The following is a 26,343-nucleotide window of genomic DNA, read 5'->3' as shown; positions in this document are numbered from 1 at the left end:
ATAGCTGTGGGCTGCCCACACCCTCCCTCTACATCCAGAAGTATCAAGAGAAGCAAACATCCCTATTTGGACCCTGGAGCAGTCATCTGTTGCTATGGCAACTTGGTGGGCTCTCTGGTGGGTGGAAGAAGGCAGCAGCTGGTAGAGATGGGCACCGGGGACTGCAGCTCTGCCCTTTCACTTCACGGATGCAGCATTTACAGACAGGGTGAGAGCGGAGGAGGCCTTCATTTGCTGTCACAGGGCCTTCACGCTGTCTCAGATCTCACCTGGCTCACAGAAGGGAGCTGGGTACCTCTGCAGAAGGGTAGCTCCCTGGGGACCTCTGCCACGGGCATGTTTCCTCAGACCACATATTCACCTAAGTGATTCAACTTCAATTTCCTTACAGATTTAATCAATCATTTGTCTGTTTACTCACTCAAGGCATACGGCATGGAAGTGCTGGGTCAGAGCAGTGACAAGACAGAGAGGCCCCCGCCTTCAGGGAGCTCATGGCTTATGTAGAGGAGGAGAGAAAGAGGCTGAAGAGAACGCATTCAATGGCGGGACCCAGAGGAGTTGAGAGGTGAGATGATTTGGGAATGGTGGCCAGACAAGGTGCCTTCTGAGGCTAGAAAGAGCCACAGGTGTGAGGAGAAGCAAGACTCCTCTGTAGTCTTTTCAGGAAGTAAAGGTAGGCACAGCAAGGGTAGCAGAGGACGGAGTCTGGACACATGAGGGGGCGATGGGACAATATTGCCATGCTTTTGATCTGAAGCAGTGGGTGCTTTTAAACAGCAGGGAAAGAAATGCGTGTGTGTATGTGTACAGTGTTAGTGTGTTTGTGCATACAGGTAATGTGTGAGCATGTGTGCATGTGTCGGTATGTATGTACATATGGTGTGTGTGTGTGTATATATGTGTGTGTGTATGCCTGTGCTCTGGGGACTGAATCTAGAGTCTCACAAGTGTAGGGAAAAGGGACCAGCCAAAGAAACACACCCTGAGCAGAGCCAAAGAAACACTCTTTGGCCCTGCAACCAGAACCAAAGAAATGTACCCTGACCCAGTGTCAAAGGAACACACTTTATACCTGGAATCAGAGTCAGTGAAAGAAATGCACCCTGGCCCTAAAATTGGAGCTAAAAAGGACCAGAGAAAGAAACACACTTTGGCTCTGAAACCAGAGCCAAATCTGACCCTAATCCTGTGCAGAAAACCAACCAATCCCTGAGCAGAGCTCTAGCCAATCTGAGCTCAGCACTGAAATCTGACCAATCCCCACCCTGGAAGCCCTATATAAACCCCGTGTCTGTTCAGCTTGTGTCTGTTCGTACTACCAGGCTGTCCTCTGTCACTCTGGAAGAGGGCGGCCACTCTCCTGGATTCTTCCTTCCCAATAAACCCCTTCCATGAGCTTTGGGTGAAGATCTTTTGCGACAGCAGCAGCAGAGCAGAGCAGAGGCGACCCTGGGCAGAGCAGAGCAGAGCAGAGCAAGCAGGGCTGTAACACTTTTCCTGGGGAAACCTTCCCCTGGCAGAGCAGAGTTGTTAGACTCTGCTTTCCACTTCCCGGAGCAGAGCTGAACTGTTGCAACTTCGTCCATGAAACCCTCTCCTGCTGGAGGAGCAAAGCTGCTACACTGAGCAAACATCCCCAGCTGGAAGACCCTGTCCTGCTGGAGCAGAGCTGATACACTGGGGAAGCCTTTCCCGAGGCAAGGCTGTATGTAAGCTGCTATGCTTACTATGGCCTGTGGTAGTCCTTGGCTCCCGAGCTTCAGGATATCTTTCCATCTGAGCTGTGTAACACTCAGTATTCTGTGACTCCCGAGTGCCAGAATAACTGTCCATCCCTATCTGCCCAAAATGCCAACAACAAGTCAAATGCTTGTCTACTGTGTAATACTCTAACCCTTAATTTTTAAAACATTTATTATTTTAATAAGTTTTATTATAAAACACTTGCAAAAAAAGTCATACATCAAAATTAACCAGGTCCAAAGACTATACCTCGTAATGAATTCTATACAGTTAAAAAGTTGAAGGTGGGGTTTAAATGCGTTCACCAGACCCAAGATAAATGATAAGTAAGTGTTTACTAGGGAAGGGCTTACACAGATAAGAGAGTAAGTAACCATAGTAGTCTTCCTGCTCCAGAAGATGCAGTCTCTGCTCTTCCAATGCTCTCTGCAACCCAAGAGAGCTCGAGCCAGCCCCTCCTCTACCTTATAATGGGTCATGTCTGCACCTGAAACCATGTCCAAAAGGTGTGGCCACCATTACAACTTTGCTGGCAAGGCAAGATGCCACTACAATAAGTTAGCTACATAAGCTTGACAACCTGAGTTCAAATCCCCAGAACCCACACACAAAGCAGAGGTGAAGACAGGAGAATCCCAGATGCTCATGGGCCTGGCATACAGTGGGAGAACAAGAGACCCTATTTTAAACCGAGTGGAAGGCGAAGACCAGCACCCAAGGCTGTCCTCTGACCTTTACACACGTGTACACACAGAAGGCAAGAGCTGATGGCCAGGGTCTGGCAGTAGACATAGAGATAGAGGATTTGCAGGGAACCCTAGCAAGGGTGCTGGGGCATTGAGGGTGGAGAGTAAGAGAAAGGATGACTTGAAAGTGTTGTGGAAGATGTGTTACATTTGTTTATGCTGTGTTTGTTTAACAATGTAAAGATGTGCTGCTTCACCTCTCCAAGGCACCTGATTGTTAAAAACCTGAACGGCCAATAGCTAGGCAGAGGTGGGATTGACAGAGAGAATAAGTAGGAGGAGGGATCTAAGCTCAAGAGGGAGGAGAGAACAAAGGAGAAAGAGAGGGAGACGCTGAGGGTCAACCAACCAGGCAGCTGCCAGCTAGACAAACATGGAGGAAGCAGAAAAACAGGACGTACAGAATGAAAGAAAGGTAAAAAGGCCCAAGGCAAAACGTAGATGAAGAGAAACAGATTAAACTAAGCTATGAGAGCTAGTGGGCCAAGCACAAGGAAAGGCCAAACATTCATAATTAATAATGTTTCCATGTTATGATTTGGGTGCTAGTGGTCCAAGAAAGCCTGCTACATGAAAGTGTCCAGTCTAAGAGAGCATCCATGAAAGGCTTGTGCATGTGTATGCAAAGAGCCCCGGGAGCAATCACACGGTGCCTTGGTGTTAGATTGCAAGAAACACTCCAAGTTCATGCTGTCCAAGAGCCTCTTCACGTTCACCAGGAAACCTTGGCAAGCTGAAGCATTTTACAGGCTTTATAACAGCACATGACTGGAAGAGAAAATTATCATCTTCAGCAGTGAACTCCTGGCTGTGCTAAGGTGGTAGCGGGTATCAGTCTGTGAGTCACTCTGGCTTGCCTCCAACTCAAGTCAATCCTCCTGCCTCAACCTCTGGAGTGCTGGGGGAACATGCATGAGCCACCATATACACCTAAAGAAGCACACTTTCATGTATGATTTCCGAGGATGGACGAAGAGAGCCTATGAATGCAGAACACTTACAAAGTTGAAGCCTGCCAGGTTCCACGCTATGGGTTTAATACATTTGAATTTAACTCCTGTTGTTTAACAAGACACCGGAGCCCAGAGAGGTGAAGTAACTCACTGAAGGTTAGTTACATAGGTAAGCAAAAGAGCCAAAATTTCAACATGGAGTTGCTCTGCAATTCTAAGGCAGTTAAGCTACTATACCAACTAAGGCAACAGGAATTTAGAAGCTGGAGATTTGAGTAGGAAGAGGTCTGGGAAGATGGCAGAGGACTCTTGGGACAGAGACAGTAATCCAACAAACTGCCAAAAGGCTGGGGGTTGAGAAGTTTAGCCAGCAGACCCTCCAGGGTTTAGAGACTAAAGAGTGTTCCAGAAGGGTGATGCTTGGCTTTCCTCGTAATGTAGCCTGACTGGGTGGTGTTATAACCCCATTCCTTACCACAAACCGCAGGAAAACCCCTGGCAGCTAGGACAGCAATGAAGGATGGATGACAATGAGAGAACAAAGAGGCTGATCAGAGATTCAGGAGCAGGAAGTAGGGGCAGGAGGTGACTGGGACACATCAACAAGAACCCTGGAGCTCACTGAAACTCTGGGATGGTTTCCGGCTTAATCTTCTATTTGGAGAAGAAAAGAAAGGGTAGTTACTGCTTGTAGTGGGGAGGATGTGAAAAAATCAGGTCACTCTTACGTCACAAACTGAGGAGCAGAGGCCTCAGAAAGAAGCTCTGTGGGATGAGTATGTCTGAGTCATGCAGTTAACTGTCGGCTGTTTGCCCAAAGGGCCCTTCAATGGCCGTCTCCCGAGGTCTTCAGGGAAACAAGCAGCCACTGTGCACAAGTCCCTCACCCCAAGTCTTCCTGCCTCTCTGCTATGGCTTCAGAGCTGTTCAGCAGTGTGGGAGGGCGGGGCAGCCAGCCTGCAGGAGGCAGGGATGAGAACAAACTCTCTCTCCGCCTGATCCTTCAATCTAGATAGTGCCCTGTTTGTCGTGAAGTGTCACACTGTCCTTCGGATCTGAGGCTGCATTTTGCTTGTGAACACTGACAACAGTTTCTTGTCACATGTCGAAAGGCAAAAACATAGTCTTGGATCAGTTTCTATGTTGCTGTTTAGAAAAGACTCCAGAACTTGCTTTTTAGGGGATGACTGAGAAGTATCTTGGAGCGAAGGAAGGAAGAAGGGAGGGAGGGAAAGAGGGAGGGAGATTATGTGTATGGGGGGTGCATTAACTTGGGAGAGTAGGGAGGTGGGGAAGATCTGAGAGGAGTTAGGGGAGAGGAAAACACAATGAAAGCACATTCTATACAATTTTTAATGGAAAAAGAAGACAACAAACATCAGATTAGAGAGATGTTTAAACGACCAGTGTTTAAACGAACAGGTATTGCTCTCCCAGAGAACCTGGTGAAGTTTCTACACCCCGATAAACCTCTCTGCTGATGCAGCAATCCAAATCAGACCAAATCAAACCAAATTAGAAAAAGCCCACATTTAATGGATACAATGTTCCCGGATGGCCTTTCAGCCCCCCAGAAAGGAGACAGGAAAGAGAGACCAGAAAACCACCAGTCTGTTCTCTGGGGTGCAGTTTAAACGCCCGTGGGAGTGGTTGTCATGGGGGAAGCTCCACCCGAGCCCCCTCCCCTATCTCCCTCCAAACCCTGCTGCATCTCAGAAAGCCCGCCAAATGATGGCCCCTCCCCAGAGATGCTGGGGACCTGGGGTGGAACTTCCACCATTAACACCTGGGTTCAGCTTCTAGAGATTGTGTCAGGAGGCTCACTGCTACCAGTGACTCCAGCTCTAGGGAGTGAGACAGACAGACAGACAGACAGACAGACAGACAGACAGGCACACACACACATACACACACAAACCTTTTTACAAAAATTTAAATATGCATATCTTTTACCTCAGATATTCCTCCTCCATTTTATAGAAACTACTTTATTGGGGGCTAGAGAGATGACTCAGAGGTTAAGAGCACTGGCTGCTCTTCCAATGTCCCAAGTTCAATTCCCAGCAACCACATTGCAGCTCACAGTCATCTGTAATGTGTATGTGATCTTCTTGCAAAAGCCTAGTGTTTGATCTACATATGTGTGTGTGTGTATTTTCCCTTCTTCATGCAAGAAATGAGTATGTCTCATACAACCATTTACCTGGATACAGCAAACGAAGAGAATGTAGACACTCTTTGGAGAAATGTATTTATTACTTTTGGGAAGCAGAGCTGAAGCGCAGCCGAGCGATCAGCTGTCTGACGTTCATCTGTTTCCTAATGACCACCACCTGAACAACCTACTGGTGGAGCTGCGGCTTCCTGTGAGCCATGCGCATGGCTTTAATCTCTTCTTGCAGTAAAGCAAACACAAAGACATTAACTCTGACTCCATCAAAAAAGAACGCTCTAATTGTAATTTGGCAACCAAATGTGCTTCTGCTATGTGCACTGTGAAAGCCAATGATGATCAATCCTGCACAATTATCTGAGCCCGAGAGCAGACATGCAACAATGACAACTGAATCAGGCAAGAGAATTGCTGTATTGGAGTACTGCAGACCTTGGCTGCCTCAATGCATGCTGGGAGCAACAGCAAGCTGATCTCAGCCAAGAAATCTAGGTCTGTGGATTCACTGTGGTAGTCTCCTGTCACATGTGGCCACTGAACACTTGAAATGTGACCAACCCAAACTGAGACATAGTGCAGAAATGAGACAAAGTGTGTAATAAAGAATGTAAAATATCATTTTACATACATGGTGATGCATGCTTGCAATACCAGCTTCCAGGGAAGCTGAGGCAGGAGTTTGAGGACAGTCTACACAATGTAAGAAGACTCTGTCCCTCTCACACCCAAAGCATAAAATGTCTCCCTTTTAATTGAGTGCACATTAAATCATTAATTCTTTACATGTGCTGGGTTTAATATGATAAATTGTTAAAATTAGTCTTACCTGTTGTTTTGCACCTCTTTGTCAGAAATTTTTGTGTGTGTATGTGTGTGTGTGTGTGTGTGTGTGTGTGTGTGTAGGAGTGAGTATGGAGTGCCCAAAGAGGCTAGTGATCTCCCGGAGCTGGAGTGAGGTGACATGGGTACTGTGAACCAATTCCAGGCCTCTGGAAGTGCTCTTTACCACTGAGCCATCTCTCCAGACCCCAAATAGTTTAAGTAACTCATATGGCTTGTATTGCATTTTCTTTAGAATTGATTCATCTGTAGCCAGAGGCTGAGAGATGAGACTGATATCTTGAGTATCATCTAATGGGTTCGTGCTCTTTTGTAGGTGACTGACTTTTTCCTGATCTTGGGTAGACTGGTCTCAGAATTGCCATGTGCTGGGCATGTGATTGAAGCCTGCCAATCGGCATGCTACTCTGGGATGCTCTCCAGGAGTGATGATTGGAGTTCTGGTCATCCGAGAAAGCAGATCTGGTGATGACTGGAGTTCTGGTCAATGAGGAAGCTGATCTGCAAAGGGGAAGATGAGAAGGCAACATGCACGATCAGAGAGGGAGAGTATAAAGACTGGAGAGCTCTCCTGATGCTTGAGTCTCTGCTTGCAATATGCAGTATATACTTGGCCCAGCTAAATTTTTATCCCTGGGTCTTCTTTTGTTTGTTTGTTTTTGGCTTTTTTTGTTTTTAATTTTTTTTTTAGTTTTTCAAGACAGGGTTTCTCTGTACAGCTCTGGCTATCCTGAACTTACTCTGTAGACCAGGCTGGCCTTGAACTCACAGAGTTCCGACTGCCTCTGCCTCCCCAGCACTAGGTTAAAGGCGTGCACCACCACCGCTACCATCACTACCCCACCATCCCTGGATCTTGTGAGATGCCCTGGTCCTTATCATAAATGTCAACTTTGCCTCTCCCTCCTGTCCTATTCAGAAGGGATGCTGGCTACTCAGAGATCCTGAGTCTACTTTCTACTTTTCCTCTTAATGTGATCCAGAAGTGACTTAAGGGACGAAAGACTTAGTCTGGTTCATGTCTCAGGATACAGTCTATCACAGTTCCTAACCCTAACCCTAACCCTAACCCTAATCCTAACCCTAACCACAGTCTCTGTGGTGACTGTTCAGGATAAATTACCCAAGTTTTTATTTTAGTTGATACTCTGTGACACATTGTCAATTTTCATTCCCTTTATGAAGAAGAAACCTGAAAATTCATCAATTAACAATTAAGCTACATCCATGTTCCAGTCTCTGGACAAATAGCAATACTGTGGCTGGTGGGGTAACATGATGGTGGAGCAGTACTTAGCATTTGAGAGACTCTGGGTTCAACACCCAGCATCCAAGTCGAACCAAAACCAAATAAAGAACAACCATCACCACATGTAAATTCTCACAGGGTCTTGAGGGTGTGTGTCACTCAGGACTATATGCAACAGAATCCTGATGACTGTGGCTTACTTTACCTAAGATCTCATTCAGTCGTGTCACAAGAAGTCTCAGAACCAGGTGTGGTGCACCTTTAAGGCAGGTGGATCTCTGTGCATTCCAAGCTGGTCAGGGCTATCTAGTGACACTTTGTCTCAAAACACAAAACAACAATTACAACAAAATAATTTCCACAAGTCTCACTGCCAGAGAAAGCCAAGGTAAACATTTAAGTGAACGTATTTTCAAACATCTTTTTGTAGAAAAACTTGTGCTGGTTTGAGTGAAAACATCCCCATAGGCTCATAGGGAGCGGCACTGTTAGAAGGTGTGGCCTTTTTGGAGGAGGTGTGACTTTGTTGAGGAAGTGTGTCATTGGGGTGAGTTTTGACATTTCAGAAGCTCAAAGCATTCCTAATGTCACTCTTTCTCCATGTGCCTGCAGATCCAGATGTAGAGCTCTCAGCTGCCTCTCTAGCCACGTCTGCCTGCAGGACACCATACCCCCCCACCATGATGACAATGGAGGACACCATACTCCCCGCCATGATGACAATGGAGGACACCATACTCCCCGCCATGATGACAATGGACTACACCTCTGAACAGCAAGCCAGTCCCATTAAATGTTGTCTTTTATAAGAGTTGGCATGGCATTGGGATTTCTTCACAGCAGTAAAACTTTAACCAAGACACATATACTTGTAGGTTTATGTATATAAATGTGAGCATACCATTTATGTCTTTTTAGGTAGGACATCATCCCAACAGCCCTATGTAATGGTCATCATTATGTCTTTCTGTTGGACGAACTTAGAATGATTAAAGTCTGTGTTCTAGGACTTGCATTTATCAAGTTGCCAAATGAAGTGTCTTTCAATTTTATTTCAGTGGATCACCTCAATTTCCAGGCAGAGTAGAATCTGACAGATAAAGGGTCCTTTTACTTGGATAACTTTTAAAACCCATTCATTGAACTGGGGTGATAGCTCAGCTGGTAAAGTACTTGCCAGACAAGTCAGAGGACCAGAGTTCAACTTTCCCAGAATCTATGAAAAAGCTAATAAGTGTATTTCAAGTGGATCAAGGGGCCCACTGGATTCTTTAAAAGATACCTTGCTACTGGTAAGGACACATACTTATGCTAGAAAACCGTGTGACTGAGAGAGTGAGGCACAGCAGAAAAGAATGCCAAAGTGTGTTAAGCATCTGAAAGAAAATAAACCACGTGTGGGTGTGGTGGCGCGTGCCAGCACCCAGGAGGTTGCATGGGAGGATTGCTGTAAGTTGGAGCCAAGCCTGGGCTACATAGTGAGTACCAGGTCAGCAGGGGTTATATAGTGTAAGCCTTGGCTGTCCTGGAACTCACTCTGTTGAACAGGTTGGACTCAAACTCAAGAGATCTGCCTGCCTCTGCCTCCCTGGTGCTGGGATTAAAGGTGTGCGCCACTAACGCCCAGCCTTTTTTTTTTTTTTTTTTTTTTTGGTTTTTCGAGACAGGGTTTCTCTGTGGCTTTGGAGGCTGTCCTGGAACTCGCTTGGTAGTCCAGGCTGGTCTCGAACTCACAGAGATCCACCTGCCTCTGCCTCCCGAGTGCTGGGATTAAAGATGTGCGCCACCAACGCCCGGCTAACGCCCAGCCTTTTTGATAAAATTTAAACAGAACATTTATGATCCATTAAAGGAAACAATTAAAGCATTGCACTTTAATCTCAGTTGTGTGAGATCATTTTTTGTTTTGTTTTGTTTTTTAGTTAGATGAGGCAGTACTTCATTGCAAAGAATAAAGGAAGTGTTCGGATGGACCAAGTGGTCTAGGTCTGTTTTAAGAGACAGAGAGAGGCCACTAGCCTCCTATATTTTTCACTTAACACACTTACATGTTTTTAGAGGAACCCATATAAGCTGTGAATAATTAGGTGTTGCAATTAGAAAGCACAGAGACTGAAGCTGTCAACTTTCACTGCACTCTCAAGTTTAACTTTTCTTCTTTTTTTGAGACAGAGTTTCTCTGTGTAGCCCTGGAACTCGCTCTGTAGACCAGACTGGCTTTCAACTCAGAGATCCACATGCTTCTGACTCTTGAGTGCAGCGCAACATACCCAGCAAGTTTAACATTTCTAACTGCTTATTATCACTAATGCAGTATCATAAGTGTTGACTAGTATTGATAAGAAGGACATGAGGCCAGGCATAGTGGCATGCTTTTAATCCCAGCACTTGGGAGGCAGAGGTAGGCAGATCTCTGTGAGTTCAAGTCCAGCCTGGTCTACAAGAGCAAGTTCCAGGACAGGGCTGTTACACAGAGAAACCCTGTCTCAAAAAAAAAAAAAAAAAAAAAAAGGACATGAGCAGTGAGAATGTGCACCATTTGTTCTCTTCATGCTTCAAAGCGTGAAGTACTTATTATGGTTATTATTATTATTATTATTTTGGGATTTTTGAGACAGTGTTTCTCTGTGTCACAGCCCTGGCTGTCCTGAAACTCTCACTTTGCAGATCAGGCTGGACTTGAACTCACAGGGACCTGCCTGCCTCTGCCTCTCAAGGGCTAGAATTAACAACATGAGGCAGCACTCCCTCAATATTATTTTTTATTTAACATTTTTGGTGTTGGATATTGAATGAAAGCCTAGTGCACACTAAGCACACATTCTAACACTGAGATAAGCCCCTGGACCTAAATTTTATTTACTCATTTATTTAGTGAGGTTGTTTTAAAGACAGGATATCACCGTGTAGCCCAGGTTGTCCTAGCCCAGCCTAGGATAGTCTCGAGCTTCCTGAAGCTGGAAGCGTAAGAATGGACCGCTATAACTGACAGATTTTAGTGTGTGTGTGTGTGTGTGTGTGTTCATATTCACTGTATGTGGGCACATATACCTATGCACATGTATATGTGCCTATGTGAGTGTGTATAAACCAATGTTGACATTGAGTATCTTACTAGATCACTGTCTACTTTATGTATCGACGCAGGGTGCTTCACTTGAATCCAGAGCTTGCCATTTCAGCTAATCTAGTTAGTTATCCAACTAGATTCTGGGGTCTCCTGTTTCCCTCCCTCATGTTGGGCTTGTGGGCAGGCTGCCACACCCACCTAGCATGTATGTAGGTGCTGGGGATCCTCACTCTTGCTCAGAAAGTACATGACCCACTCAACCATCTCCTCAATGACATTTTATTTTTAAAAGGTATCTTTATAGAGATTTTCTCTCTATTTTGGACAAGCAAAGAGCCCTTGCAGAGTTTTGGTGTTAGGAGAAAACAGCACTGTATTTTAGAGGTTCCATATGACCAAAAGGTTCTGAGCCACAATGTAACTGAATCCAGTTTGGGGACAGGCCATCTTTCCTTTTATAATGCTTGTCATGAATCATGTCAGATTGACAAGTAGTAACATGAAAATCCACCAGCTTCTGCCTGGAATGCTGCATTAAGAACACAGTGGCCATCTTGTGCTTAGTGGTGGCTGGTGAATGCATCCATAATGCCATGGGTGACAGTGGGTACTGGAGTGAGTGGATTTCCCTCACCTGGACAGCAGCCTTCATGTAGGTGGCAGTTGCTAAGGGATGAGTTCTCTCCGGAGTCACTGATGGCCTCCTCCGCCCAAGCGTGCCATCGGCTCACACTGTGTTCCCCAGTGGTGTTCTGGCATCCCAGTGGGGGAAGCAAAGTCTAATGGAAATGGGAAAGAGCAGGAAACCTAACGGTGCATGAAATTGACAGTGAGTTCTGGGAAATGTCATGCAGTCTGCTCTGGGACAAGGCGGTAATCACAATTGTTTCATCAGAATAGAATCGCAGAGCAGAAAAGGCCTGAGTGTCAACGGTTCAGAAGGACAGCCACCACTGTTCAAATGATGACTCTACCACTACAACACAGCTCCCATCCTGGGCTTCAGGAGTGACTGGGGCTGGGGCTGAGGGCAGGCAAAGGCGAGAAAACCTCATCTCATATGCATCTTCTCTTACTCTTTTATCTAACAAGGACAGTACATTTATGGTGTACTGACCACCCAACTACAAACAAGACATAATCTTTGTTCTCAAGAATTTACAACTTTGTAGGGGAAGTCAGGTCCATTAAAAACCTGTGTGCTCAATCCCAGGCATCAGCCTGGGAATCCAGCATGGGACTGATCAAGACCCCCCTGAATGTGGGTGTCAGTGAGGAGGCCTTGGGCAGCAGATCAGTACTCTTCCCGAGTATACACACGGACTTTGGACTCCCATCCAACAATGTGAGGTGCACTCTCACCCTGAACTCTTGGGGGGAGGGTCTAGGCCCTGCCCTGTATGAAATGACAGACTATGGACACCCCCATGGAGGGCCTCAACCTCCCTGGGGAAATGAGGGGATAATGGGGGGGTTGGGGGGAGGGCACGGGAGTAGGGGAGGGAAAGGGAGAGGGACCTGGAACTGACTTGTGAAGCAACCTTGTTTCTTATCTAAATTTAAACTGAAAAATAAATTAAAAAAAAACTGAGAAGTTCAAAAAGCAGAAAACCAAGACAAAAAACAAAACAAAAAACCCTGTGTGCTCTGTGCTTCATTTCCTTGGCCTTAGCAAACCTAATCTGAGGTGATCCTGTTAACATCGAGATTCACCAGCAAACATAATAAATGTTGATGACAGTTCAAAAACTGAGCCGCCGGTGGGGAGATGGCTTAGGGGGTAAAGGTACCTACAGCCAAGCCTGAGGACCGGAGTTCAGTCCCCAGGCCCCACATGGTGGAAGGAGAGAACCAATTCCCTCAGTTGTCCTCTAACTCCACATGAGTGTTCATGTGCCCCCACACAGGCACACACAATAAATAAATAAAATTTTAATTAAAAAGTAAATAAAATTGCAAGGTGGTGGTGGTGCACACCTTTGATCCCAGCACTTAGGAGGAAGAGACAGTCAGATGTCTGAGTTTGAGATCAGTCTGGTGTACAGAGCAAGTTCCAGGACAGTCAGAAGTACACAGAGAAATCCTGCCTCCAAAAAAAAACCCAACCAACTAACAAAGAAATAAACTGAAGAGGACCATTGCAAGCGGTCACAGCAGGTCGGAAGGAAAGCTCAAAGAGGTGGGAATGAACACTCAGTCCCGATTGAGTCCTCAACCTGGATCATGACTCTGATGCCAGGCGGTTTACTCCCAACAAATTTAAACACAGTATAATTCGGGGGGGGGGGAAGCTTCCTGGTGTAATACACTCCCTGGGGTACAAGGAAATGTAATTACATTGAAACTCAACTAAGGGTACATGTCATTCCCTCCAAGAAGATGGGTTCTAGAGATAGGCTCCCTGCAGTAGCTTAAGGGCCTTGGGAAGGGTCTGGCCTGGTCTCAGACATACAGTGTAGAGCTCATTTGGTCTGTTAGCCACCTTTGGTCCTGGTTGTAGGAGCGTGACATGGCCTGGCCCAAAAGATAACACAGATCATCAGGCTACTGGTTACCTCCAGTTCCCGGCTTTCTGGACAGAAGAGCAGATCTTACAGCTTTCCCCTTGGAAAGACAGCTCTGTGTGCTTAGCATTCCTGATCTCCCTGGAGATCTGTAGGCACAAGGACCTTTGTGATGTGCTTCAAGAAATAAAATAAAATCTGACAGGGAAGAGCACACCAACTGACTTCTAATGTCAGTCAGCCCTGAAAACATAAGTACAGGTAGCATTAATCACACAGAACAGGTTATTTAGGAATATACATGTATATGCATACACACATGCAAATAATTTGTATGAAAAGAGGCCATGAATTTGAAGGAGCTTGGGGAGGGGCATATGGGAGGGTTTGGAGGGAGGGAGGGGAAGGGAGAAATATTCTCATTAAACTCATTAAATTGACTCAAAAATTAAATTAAAAAGAAAAGATTGAATCTTGAGTACATAAATAAATGAATGGGCCGGGGGTTGGTGGCACTTGGGAGGCAGGGGCAGGTGGATCTCTGTGAGTTCCAGTCCAGCCTGGTCTACACAGCGAGTTCCAGGACAGCCTCCAAAACTACACAGAGAAACCCTGTCTCGAAAAACCAAAAACCAAACAAACAAACAAAAAGACTGCAAATGAAACAGGCTATTGTGAGTATAATATGCTTTAAGATATTCTTTTCAAATGGGGTGGAGCACGCCTTTAATCCCAGCACTCGGGAGGCAGAGGTGGGCGGATCTCTGAGTTAGAGACCAGCCTGGTCTACAGAGAGAGTGCCAGGACAGGCTCCAAAGCCACACAGAGAAACCCCGTCTCGAAACCAAGAATGGAGATGTGTCCACACCACTTCTATGTAGGGGATCAGCACATGACATCCCAAAGCATGCCACTTCCATGTGCGGAGCTGGAGAAACAGTCTCAGAGCCAAGTGTCATCACCACAGAAGACTAGACTTGTATCTCAGAACGAGCAGGAGTCTGCAGACCCAGCATCGAAGCTAAAGCCCGTAGGAACATCACCTGGGACTACTGTCTGATCTCCAAAGAGCATGCACTACCTTTCTGCGTTGGTCAGCTTGCTTTGGTCACTGCGACAAACCATCTGGGAGAAGTCAATGAGAAGGAACAAGAGTGTATCTGGCTCATGTTTCCGTCCCGTGGTCACTTGCCGGGTTGCTTTCAGACCGGCGGTAAAGCAGCAGAGGAAAGCTGCTTGTTTTGTGAAGGTCGGGGAGCAGAGAGAGCTTGCTTTAACACCAAAGCCCTCCACATGAGACCTATTCAGCTATGAACCCATAAACAGATTGATCATTCATGAGGTCAGAGTCCTGATGAGCCAATCACCTCCCTAAGGCGGATCTCAGAAAATGAGCTTTGGGGAGATACTGAGTATGTAAACCAAAATATCTGATAACACCGTCTAGAGCTCCCCCATTGTGTCCTCTTCCCAGTATGGAAGGTTATTTGAGATGCAACCATGTGACCTTTTTGAATTTTTGTGGTGCTGGGACCTAGACCCTGGACCACACACTGAGTCGAATTCCTGTCTCTTTGCTTCATGTTTTCTAGTCCTCCTGCCCTAACTAGTTTTCTGTCAATTTTCCATCAGCTGGAGTCATCTGGAAAGATGGAACCTCAGTTGAGAAAATGCCTCCATTAGACTGTCTTGCTTGTGGGCACGTCTCTGTGGCACCGTAAAGACTGATGTGGGGGGGAGGCACAGCTCGCTGTGGACAGTGCCAGCCCTGGGCAGATGGTCCTGGAAATGACAGCATTCTACTGACTAAGCCATTGCCATAACACCTTTAGCAGCTTTTAAAAACTTTTTAAAAAGCTATTATGTTGTGTGTATGAGTGGTTTGTTAAAATGAATTTCTGTATACTATGTATTGGAAGCCAGAAGAATCCCCAGGGACTGGAGCAGGTGCTGTAGATTGAGTCTGTGTCAATCCAACCCTGTGATTTTTTTGGGGGGGGGGTGGATCTCACTGTGTATCACTGGCTAGCCAAGAACTTGGTATGTACATCAGGCTGACCCAGAACTCACAGAGATCCATCTGCCTCCATTTCCCAAGTACTGGTATTAAAGGCAAGTGTCACTATGCCCACCTAAAGTAATTTCTTAATTTAATGTTCTTATTGGCAGTCTAAATAGCATAGACTGATAGGATTTAGAGCTTCATAATAAAATTGCTTTGGGCTTTCACGAAAAGAGACTGTGAGCAAATAGACTTTCTAATTATCCTGAAAAGATGGCTCCCAGGACTTGCAGTTGTATAAAGTATATGGATTCAGATAAAAGCTAATGCTTCTTTGAAAAGAAATGTGTAGTTCCCACAGAAACTTGCTCATGAATATTCATATAAGCATTGTTCCTAAGCAAGGCATGGAAATGGCCAAGATGTTCATTAGCTGACGCATCAATAACAGCGGCTGCGGCATCTGGGCTGTGGACTGTTTGACAACAGAGGACAATGCAGTGCAGATGCACGCTGTACTATGGATGAACCTTTAAAGCAGTATGCTAAGAAAAACAAGCCAGTCACAAAGTGACCTAGAGATGGAAAGTTGACCAGTGTCGAAGGGGCTGGAAGAATGGTGTGAAGAATGGATGTCTAATTAGTACACAGTTAACCTTTTTGGGTAATGAAAATGTTTTGGAACTAGATAGAGGTAATGGTTTTGCAACATAAAGAAGTCAGGAAGTGCCGCTAGGGGCTGGAGAGATGGCTCAGTGTTTAAGAACACTGACTGCTCTTCCAGAGAACTCGTGTTCAATTCTCAGCACCCACACGGAGGCTGACGAGCTGTTGTAATTCCAGTTCCGGGGATCACATGCCCTCTTTTGGCTTCATCCAGCACTGCATGCGCTTAGTGCGTAGATGGGCATGCAGGCAAACGCCAATGCACACAAAATAAAAATGAGTGACCTTTGAAAATTAAAAAATAAAAACCCACATTTATGTTTTAAAATGGCTAACTCCAGTCTGGGGATGTGGTACAGCCTTTGCCCAACACACATACTTTTGAACTCACACACACACACACACACACACACACACACACACACACACACTAGAGGAAAGTAGTGAAAGACCTGAAAAAAATCCATCCTACAGTATGATACTTTTCAAGCTCACTGCTTTACATGCAAGGTGCTTGAGGGGCTGATTACAGGCTCTCCCTGAGCTCTCTACGCATCTGAAGAGGGACCTCCATGTCCAGGAATCTCATAAGCCAGAAGAGATGAACTGGGTTACAAGAGAGGAGACAAGAAGTTGACTTCATGCCTAGTCACCAGTTCCAAAGGCTTCTTGGACAACTACTGCCTTCTCTGCACAAGACAGACATCACAGATACTTGCTCCTCACTCTCCCACAACTTGCTACCCCACAGAAGCCCCGGCTCTCACGGGCAATGAATTTACAATCCTCCTGCCCCTGTCTCTCCCATACTGGGGTTACAGGCCAGCAGCCCCTCTAGATCAGGATGCTACACAAACTTTAATTGTCTCGCCTTCCTGGAGTCCCACGTTTATGGGGACTTTTTGTGTACGCAGTCAACGAAGGTCGAGCCCACAGGAACCTGGAATGAAAGGGGCAAGAGACACAATGAACCGACAGCAAGACAGGCTCTCTGATCATGCTGCAATTTTTTATTTTTCTCACAAGGATTCTTAATAGTGGTTGAAGCAGGAAGCTTGGCAGAACAGGGGGCTTAGTTGGGAGAGGCTATTGCTTTGAAGCAGGGAGTGTTCCAAGGACACAAGTCTGTGGCAGGGGGAGTCTGGACAGGCCAGGTGGCAGAGGGGTGGGAGAGCCTGGACTGCAGGCCTTGAAAGTATGCTGAACAGGAAGATAAGTAGGCACAGAGACATAGAAGCTTAACTGTGCTAGTCTCTAAGAACTCTAAGAATACAGTAGGAATATGAAGATGGCTTTTATTATGCTGTCCTTATTTAGGACCTTCCCCAGCTGGCAATATTTACAAGAGGTCCTATATTCCAATGATTGCTCCCGGCATCTCCTCCCTATTCATATCAATTAAAAAAGATGTGCATACTGACAGTCATTGATCGAAGGGGAGGGCAGAGGCCTAACCCCCGAAATGATGAGGTACTTTTATCGGGTACCATTATTCACTTGACTTGGCATGAGGGTGGCCCCGACCGCCCTTGATGTCTTTTTGTGGAGGAGAGGATTTTGTTGACATCAACCTCTATGCAGTTAGGCATGCCCTCAAGAGACCCAGAGTGTGTATAGTTTCTCTTTGCAGTGCTTTGCCATGCACCCTTCTCGACAAGGATCAGGCCTGAGCAGGCCGGCCTACGGCTCTCTGGGTGTGCCGTGGCTTATTTTTGTCACTCATCATGAGGCTCTTCCAGCCCTCAGTCCATAAGGTCAAGGAGATGGTAATGAACCTGAATAGGTTTTTCTGCCAGGGAGTCAATCTGTTGTTTAATAAAGGCTGTTAATTTATTAAATGCCCAAGGCCCAAGGCTGAGGAGAAGCATGAACCCAACAAATGATTTTCTTTTTACACAAAGGTTAGAAGGGGGTCTCATTGCCTTCCCACAGCAGGTAGAAGTCCTGAGCAGAGTAGTGAATAAGGAGAGGAATAACTTTTACCAGGACACAGAACATGGGGTCAGTTATCATAAAGGGCATGAATACATAGGACGTAAGGCCATCCTGACAGGTCCACCATGCGTCATTCTCAGGGATCAGATAAGCAGAGCTAGTATCAGGGAAGAGAGTGAGGTTGTAGAGGTGGGAACAGGTTGAGGGAATTTGGAAACTGGGGTGGGAGGGGCTGTGCAGAGTCAGGAACACTGGTTCAGCATGTTTCACTGGCACTGGCTTGGGCAGGCTCCTGTGGTTTCAGGTACGGTTTTTCTCTGCTCCATGCATCTCATCAAATATTCTGGCAGCCACCGAGCTTTGTTCTTTTCCTATAAGAAAACACAAACATTCCCTCCACCCCAAACTGGGTCTTTTCCACTGTCTAATGCATGGATGTCTCCATTTGACCTGAGTGAAAGTCACTCGAGTTCCATCATGCCAAAATCTGTCTGTAGTAGATTGTTCACTGGCAACTGCATTTAAAAATTTTTAAATGAAGAGTGCATGATCTAATGTATCATGTGGAGACTAGGGACTACAAAATTGTTGAAATGTTTTACTAGTATATCCAGACCTATTGTCTGTTCTTTATCACTTTTTGAACTCCCATGTAAGCAAAACACTTAAACAGTGCTTGGTGGCTTTTTTAGTTTGTGCAGTGGCCATCAAGAAACCTGAATACCTATCGACTGCCATGTGCATATATTTTAACTTGCCAAATTCTGTAACATGAGTAACTTCCATTTGCCATAAATGATTAGAAAGTAGGCCTTGAGGGTTCACTCATAAATTAGTTACAGATAAATATTGTGGGCACACCTTATTGTTTGACAGTTTTGACAGGCAGTCTCTCTAGTTAAACCAAATTGCTTTCTTAGACTTCTGTTATTTTGATGATGAAAATTATGAGACTGTAGAGCTCTCTCTACCAGAGACAAAGCAACAAATTTTGTTAAGATATCTGTTGACTTGTTTCCTTTAGCCAGTGGACCAGGAAGGTTTGAATGAGCTCTTATGTTACCCACAAAACATGGCAATTGCATTTGAATTTGTTTAAATAATATTTTAACCTGATCATTGTTAGTTCCAATGTACTGAACTGTCTTTATTATTTGAAGAGCTTTAAAAACATAATGATTGGGCTGGGCGTTGGTGGCACACGCCTTTAATCCCAGCACTCAGGAGGCAGAGACAGGCAGATCTCTGTGAGTTCCAGGCCAGCCTGGTGTACAGAGTGAACTCCAGGACAGTCTCCAAAAACAATACAGAGAAACCCTGTCTTAAAAAACCAAAAAACAAACAAACAAACAAAACAAAAAACATAATGATTGTCAGTATACAAATTAAATGAATCACTTGTTAGAAGCTGAAAAACCATTGGGACAGCTTGTAACTTGACTGAGCTGAAGCTCAGACAGTTGTTTGCTCTATGTATTTCTTACCATCTGTAGCTTAAGTTGCTCTTCCATTAGAAGAACCATCAGGAAAAACTAACATAGCCCTTTTTTATAGGACTATTCTTTACTATTTGGGGGAATATAAAAGGATGCATTAGCTCAAACTGTAACTATCTATGAGCTGCAAACTGATTATCGATTCTCCCTGGAAATTGAGCAAAAGCAATTTTCCATGAATCACTGTTTTGAAACAACCAATCAACTTGTTGCTTGGTATAAGGAACATGTATTATACTTTGTTCTCTGTCAAAAGTATCTCCTAGATTCCATATGGCATTTCTGCACCATACAGGCCACTGCTTTAAAATAAGGATTTAACACTTTGGCTGGGGAGATGGCATAGTCCCATAGTTTTGCACTGTTAATACAACATCTGCTGATGCCAGGCTCTAGTCTCTAACAGTAGAAGAACTTGTCTACCTTCTTTAGTTAACTGTCTAGGTGAACTGGGATCACTATCTCATTAGAATCTCATTTAAAGATTTTAAATCACCAGTAGATGCCCTTAAAAAAAGGACATAATCATTAAATATTTCCCAACAACTTTTTTAAATCACCCAAATATTGTAAAATATCCTTTTTATTTTTTGAAGCTTAATTTCTTTAGGCTATAACATATGTCCCAAATCTCACTAGCTGACAAGGCCTCATTTGCATCTACACTGACACCTTTATGGGTGGGGCCTAACGGGGCAGCAGTTCCCTGAGGCTTCTTCTCAAAAACTTTTTTCAAGTAATGTATTCTCTATATTTTCTTTTTTTAACTATAAAAATTTAGGAGGATCTCTGTGTCCTCTCCTCCGCTAAACTCTATAGAATCATCCATACAGAGTCTCTTTGATCTTAGGTCAATGTTGAAGGCTTCTGCTATTTTTTTTATCAACTGGCTTTGAGGGCTCAAATTGCCAGCCTTTCCTGTTAAGACGCTGACAGGCTGGATGCTCCTTTGGCTATATCTAAAGCAATTTAGGTAGCTTTTTAACTATATCTGAAGTAATTTAAGTATCCTTTTAATCACATCCAAGGCAATTTGAGCCTTTTGTCAACATTCACGCATTCACAATCACATTCCATACATACCGGTGTGGCCACACCACACACACATAACATGCACACGTCTCTCCTTTTGCCTAGGTTATGATTAGTTAGTTGAAATGAAACTTCTTTAATTGAAGTCTCTTGTGAACACAGTAGCTATAGCCAATCCTTGAATTATGTGCATCCAAAATCTGAACAAATCCAAATTTATCCATGTTGTCTTTCTTTCTCTATAAGGTCTTAAAACAGTTTCTGACTGGCTGTATTAAAAGCATTTTCTATACATTTAGCTGGGTGGTAGCTATAGCAGCAGCTCTCAATGAGCTTCCTAGGTTTTGGCCTTGGCCTTCCTTATCTCCTGTGAGAGCCATTTTATTAAATCTTTCAAGCCTCTTAGCTTTTGTTCAATTTTACCATTAGGTTTCTGCCTCTCTGTCTTTCTAGTTAAAAATGAGGGAGGTGAAGACTCTGTATCCTGATACTTGAAAACTCTCTCTTTATACTCACCCCAGTCTCTCTGCCCTGTATGTTCTTTCTCATGTAGTCACTCTTCAGTATGTGCAGAGGGCTCTATCACACTGCTAACCGGTTCAGGGGCAGACATTCTCTGCTGTCCTTTGCACACGTGAGGTTGAGCCTTCGCTTCCGCAAGCCCTGGCACAGCTCTGATACAGCTGCAGCGATGGCTTCTGCTAGAGGGAAAGATCCTTTCAAAACTTTTAAACTCTAAAATTTTCTGTACTTAGTTTTGCTTTATTTCAGCTCTCCTGACTATTAAACTATACACAAATAAACATACGATCATTATCTGATCAATGATTCTCTGTCTCATATCTCTAATCATATATATTAAAGTCCTTGATTCCTTGTGTCTTGAGAGACTCCTTGAGTCCCTTAATGGACAAATCTTGCTTACTAAATGCTTGTCCCATGGCGTAAGCTTACCTTGCGTTGCTGCGTTACTCCTCCGGATCTGACTCACAGCCGGGTAGAGCCTTGGCGATCTCTTTGCCAGCCAATGCTTTCCCCCCTCAGGCGCTGTGGTTCAGTGCATGGACAGGCCTGTCCCTTTGTGCAGCAGTGTTCCTAGGGTCCTTAGGGTCTTAGAGCCGGAACGTTGGGCGCCAATTGCCCTGACCAGCAAGGCACAACGAAGGTCAAGCCCACAGGAATCTGAAATGAAAGGGACAAGAGACACAAAGAATGGACAGCAAGACAGGCTTTCTGATCAAGCTGCAATTTTTTTTTTTTATTTTCTCACAAGGATTCTTATAGTGGTTGAAGCAGGAAGCTTGGCAGAACAGGGGGGTTAGGTGGGAGAGGCTATTGGTTTGAAGCAGGGAGCTTGGTCTTGGCAGGTTATGTTCCAAGGACACAAGTCTGTGGCAGGGGGAGTCTGGACTGCAGGCCTTGAAAGTATGCGGTACAGGAAGATAAGCAGACACGGAGACAGAAGCTTAACTGTGCTAGTCTCTAAGAATACAGTAGGAATATAACCCGGCGTTGGTGGTGCACGCCTTTAATCCCAGCACTCGGGAGGCAGAGGCAGGAGGATCTCTGTGAGTTTGAGGCCAGCCTGGTCTACAAGAGCTAGTTCCAGGACAGCCTCCAAAGCCACAGAGAAACCCTGTCTCGAAAAACAAAACAAAACAAAACAAAACAAAACAAAACAAAAGAATACAGTAGGAATATAAAGATGGCTTTTATTATGCTGTCCTTATTTAGGACCTTCCCCAGCTGGCAATATTTACAAGAGGTCCTATATTCCAATGATTGCTCCCAGGGGGTCATTCAGATGTTTTAAAGTTGCCTCTTAATATGCCTTGTGTCTATTTAATTTGTAGTGCAGCCAGAGAGTCTAGTAAGGGAGGGGCTGTAGAGCAAGGTCCTGGGCACTGTGGTCCACACTTGTAATCATAGCACTTGGAAAGTAAAGTCAGGAGAATAAGGGTTCAAGGCTAACCTTAGCTGCAGAAGAATGAGTGAGAGGCCAGTTTAGACTATATGAGACTCTGGGGGAAAATGAACAACAACAAAATGAGGTATTAAGATATTTTCCCAGTAAGCAGATCTCCTCTCCCATTCCTTTGTCTGACATGTTACATTCCCATGTGAGAACCAGCCACTCTCAAGGAGACCAGGCCAATGTCCATGCATAAAGCCTGGATTCAGTCCCCAGCATTGCACAGACTGGGCGTGGTGGACAAACCAGTGATCCTAGAGCTGAGAGGGGGAGGCAAGAAGGGTTAGAGATTCGTGAGTTTGAGACTAGCCTGGGCTATGTGAGACCACCTTTTAAAAAGAATGGGAATGAGCAAAGAAAAGAAAGAGAGAGGGGGGGGACGCTTTCTTAAACTGTGTGGGGTAGATCTGAAAGAGAGAAAGGAGAAATATGTGGTAGGCTCTATAGGAAGGAAAGAGAAGGGGGAAATTATGTAATTATGTTATAATCTCAAAAAATAAAAGAGACATTTTAAAAGAATAATTATTACTCCTACCTCTTTAGTGTGGTGTTAGGTGAATCTACACTTAAAACTGGCCGTTAGCGGACCCAACTGGATTAACTATGGAGGGAAGAGACAGTGTCATGTCTTCACTGAGATATAGACCCCATTCTTTTGGTTAGGAGGTAACAGCTTTCACTTAATGGGCCTTCGGTGTCACAGTGACACCGAACCACAGCCAAGGTTTGGCCTGAGACCCAAACTCTTCAATTGGGCACTTTCCCCCCGGGCGTTATACACGACTGACGGGAACGGCTTCAAGATCTGCATAGTAAGTATATTAAATGGGAGTAGAAGAGAGAGAAATAATTTTTTAATGGGAGAGAAAAAACAACAAGGCTTTTGAAAAGCATCTACTCTCAGTGAGTGGGCTGCTTTCTCCACAGCAAGCCTCTGACCTATCTACCCACTCCACCCAAGTGTGATCAGTCCATCAAGAACCAGCTAAAACCGCCCTCCTCCGCGGCCTCTTTCAGGTCACGCCAGCACCTGTGGCCATTCTATTCTCTCTTGAAATTCTGCAGAACTCGCCGTACTGTGGTTTGCTTCAAAGTCCAGCAGAGCTGGACTAAACTCGGTTCTAAACTCGGCACACAAAGAGTTACATACAAAGAGGACTGGGCCAGGGAAACTCCCTGGGCTTTGTGTCTGGAAAAATCTATGTCACTAGTGGTATTACTAGTGCCATCTCCCACTCGCTGTGAGTGTGTGTGTGTGTGTGTGTGTGTGTGTGTGTGTGTGTGTGTGTGTGTGTGTGTGTACAGGGGGTTGAACACAGAGCCCTGATGAACCACATCCCCAGCCCACTTGCTATCATTTTGAAGAGGCAGGAAATTGCACAGAGAGATGTGTAATAGTTCTGGGGATTTCATACACTGTTCCATTTTGTTCAGGATGTAAAGACATCGAGAGACCTACTCCCTCCTCCTTGATGTCATCCCACTTTAGAGAAAGCAGTTTTTGTTCGGATTCCCCAGGAAAGGGCTTTCCTACCTAGCGAGAGACATTCTTCTCCCCTACTCGAGAAGGAAGTCCTCTCCTTAGGCACAGTCCCCAGGCAGATGGGGAGAGCCATGTTTCTGAAAGGATAAAGGAGAGACATTTTTGGGGTTACAAGCCTCTTCTGGGAGAGCTGTTGACAAATCTATATTTAGATGTGTTTTCTAAGGCCCGTAGAGAACCTCAAAGATAACTATGTGCTTGGCAGGTATCCTCTCCAGTGTGATGCAGACAGAACACACCTTTTACAAAAAAATTAAAATAGTATTTGGTTGTAAGAGGATACCTGAGAATGGCACATATCTTCAGATCATGAAAAGCCCAGACTCAAAGAGAACAGGTGACTTTAGTGACATATGTTAACTCAGAGCCACTTCCTGGCCTTAAAATCGTGGCGTGTGACCTGGGATCTCAGCTTTCTCATCTGTAAGAAATAAAAGCTCAAACTAAATAATTTCTAAAGTCCTTTATGGGCCTAGTTCTCCTCCTCTGCCCCTTAATGGATAGGATTATAGGTCTGTACTATTGCTCGCATGCAATGGTCCTAGTCCTCTAGCATGCACACACACACACACACACACACACACACATACACACACACATACACATACACACACATACACATACACGCACACACATACACATACACACACACATACACACACATACACATACACACACATACACATACACACACATACACATACACACACATACACACACACATACACATACACACACACATACACATACACACACATACACACACATACACATACACACACATACACATACACACACATACACACACATACACATACACATACACATACACACACATACACACACATACACATACACATACACACACACATACACATACACACACACACACTACTCCACACGATAATTAATTTCTATACTTTCTGTTTCCTTATTCACAGAATGAGATAGAAGTAGATCCTGCTCTTTGTGTTCATCGTGAATGATAGAAAAGACATGTGTCCACTGCCCAGCATAGCCCCTGACATAGCGTTCTTGGGGCCAGTGGCATCAGAGGCACCTTTGTTAAAGCATTAGACAATAAAAACCGTGTCTGGAAGCTTCGTATGGTGGGCTTTTTGGTGGGAGGGAATCTAGGGTTCTAAAGGAGCTGTAAGGCAGTCTTCTGACCATGTTGCCTATGGGTTAACACTAGCTCAAGGGAGAATCAATGTCAGAGATGGGTTAGTGTTTCCAGAGCCAGTAATATAGTCTCAACTCAGCCTCTGAGTGTGTGTCCATCATACCGTCTGGAGATGAACTCGGAGGAGTTATGACTTGTTCCATTATAATCGATTCTAGAAATGCCTCATTTCCAGGAGGCGATGCCACCCTGTGCTGTGGCTCTTGTTAGCTGGCTTTCCCTGTCATAATAGATACCTGAGATAATCAACTTAGGATAAGAAACTGTTGATTTTGGCTTACAGCTTTATCGGGCTTAGCCTGTGTTGTGCCTGGTTTGTGGAGCCCAGAGACTAACCCAGTCAACACCCTGATGCAAAAGCAAAGGTTTCTTTTTATTGTTCAAGCTGGCCAGCTTGGACCTCACTCCATGGTGGGGAAATGAGATGCCAACCAGCCAAAAAGAGAAGCTTTTAAAGGGGCAGACCATAGGCTGAAGGCCACAAATTCTAGAGTTTCCATGGTTACTTAAGGTCATACAAAAATAACCGTATATTTTAAGCAAGACACATTTGAGTAGGATAAGACAGGATGGACATAGGGTTACAGAGTCACAGGGTGTGTCAGTTATCCCCTGGGCTGGGGACCAGCAATTAGCAGACAGGAATGTTGACCCAAGTGGTGGAGGGTCACCTCCCCTTCTCTGAGAGTGAGACTCAGGCGTCAGTCACAGCCCTCCTGATTTACGAACTTAGATTTTCCTTTACCTTTAGAAGTTACCTTTCTCTGTATAGATTTAGGGCCCAAGTTTGTTTGTTTGGTTTGGTTTTTTGTTTGTTTGTTTGTTTGTTTCGAGACAGAGTTTCTCTGTGGCTTTGTTTTTTTTTGTTTGTTTGTTTTTTTTGTTTTTTTGTTTTTGGTTTTTCGAGACAGGGTTTCTCTGTGGCTTTGGAGACTGTCCTGAACTAGCTTTTGTAGACCAGGCTGGTCTTGAACTCACAGAGATCTGCCTGCCTCTGCCTCCCGAGTGCTGGGATTAAAGGTCTGCGTCACCATCGCCCAGCAGGACCCAAGTTTTTAGACATTTATTAATTTTAATTTTTGGTCCTTTGGACTGCTATTGCCTGGATTGCCACTGAGTGTGACAGGGCAGCACCCCGCGGAGGTTCACGTGGTGGTTCTCCTCGCTGGGTACACGTGGTGGTTCTCCTCGTTCATGGCTTGAACTCAAGCTGAGAAAGAGGAAGAAAACAAA

The 26,343-nt window shown here is 44.9% G+C and overlaps 1 long non-coding RNA gene across 1 annotated transcript; it reads left to right on the top strand.

Annotated features, from left to right (window-relative positions):
- Positions 1-432: 432 nt before the first annotated feature.
- On the top strand, positions 433-8,726 carry LOC121139008. Its single transcript, XR_005875881.1, has 2 exons — positions 433-568; positions 8,320-8,726. It is a non-coding gene; the product is annotated as an uncharacterized LOC121139008 (long non-coding RNA).
- Positions 8,727-26,343: the final 17,617 nt, after the last annotated feature.

The sequence above is a fragment of the Mesocricetus auratus genome, unplaced genomic scaffold (genome assembly GCF_017639785.1).
Source record: "Mesocricetus auratus isolate SY011 unplaced genomic scaffold, BCM_Maur_2.0 Super-Scaffold_6730, whole genome shotgun sequence".
Taxonomy (NCBI): Eukaryota; Metazoa; Chordata; class Mammalia; order Rodentia; family Cricetidae; genus Mesocricetus; species Mesocricetus auratus.
This window is presented reverse-complemented; position numbering and strand designations above follow the sequence as displayed.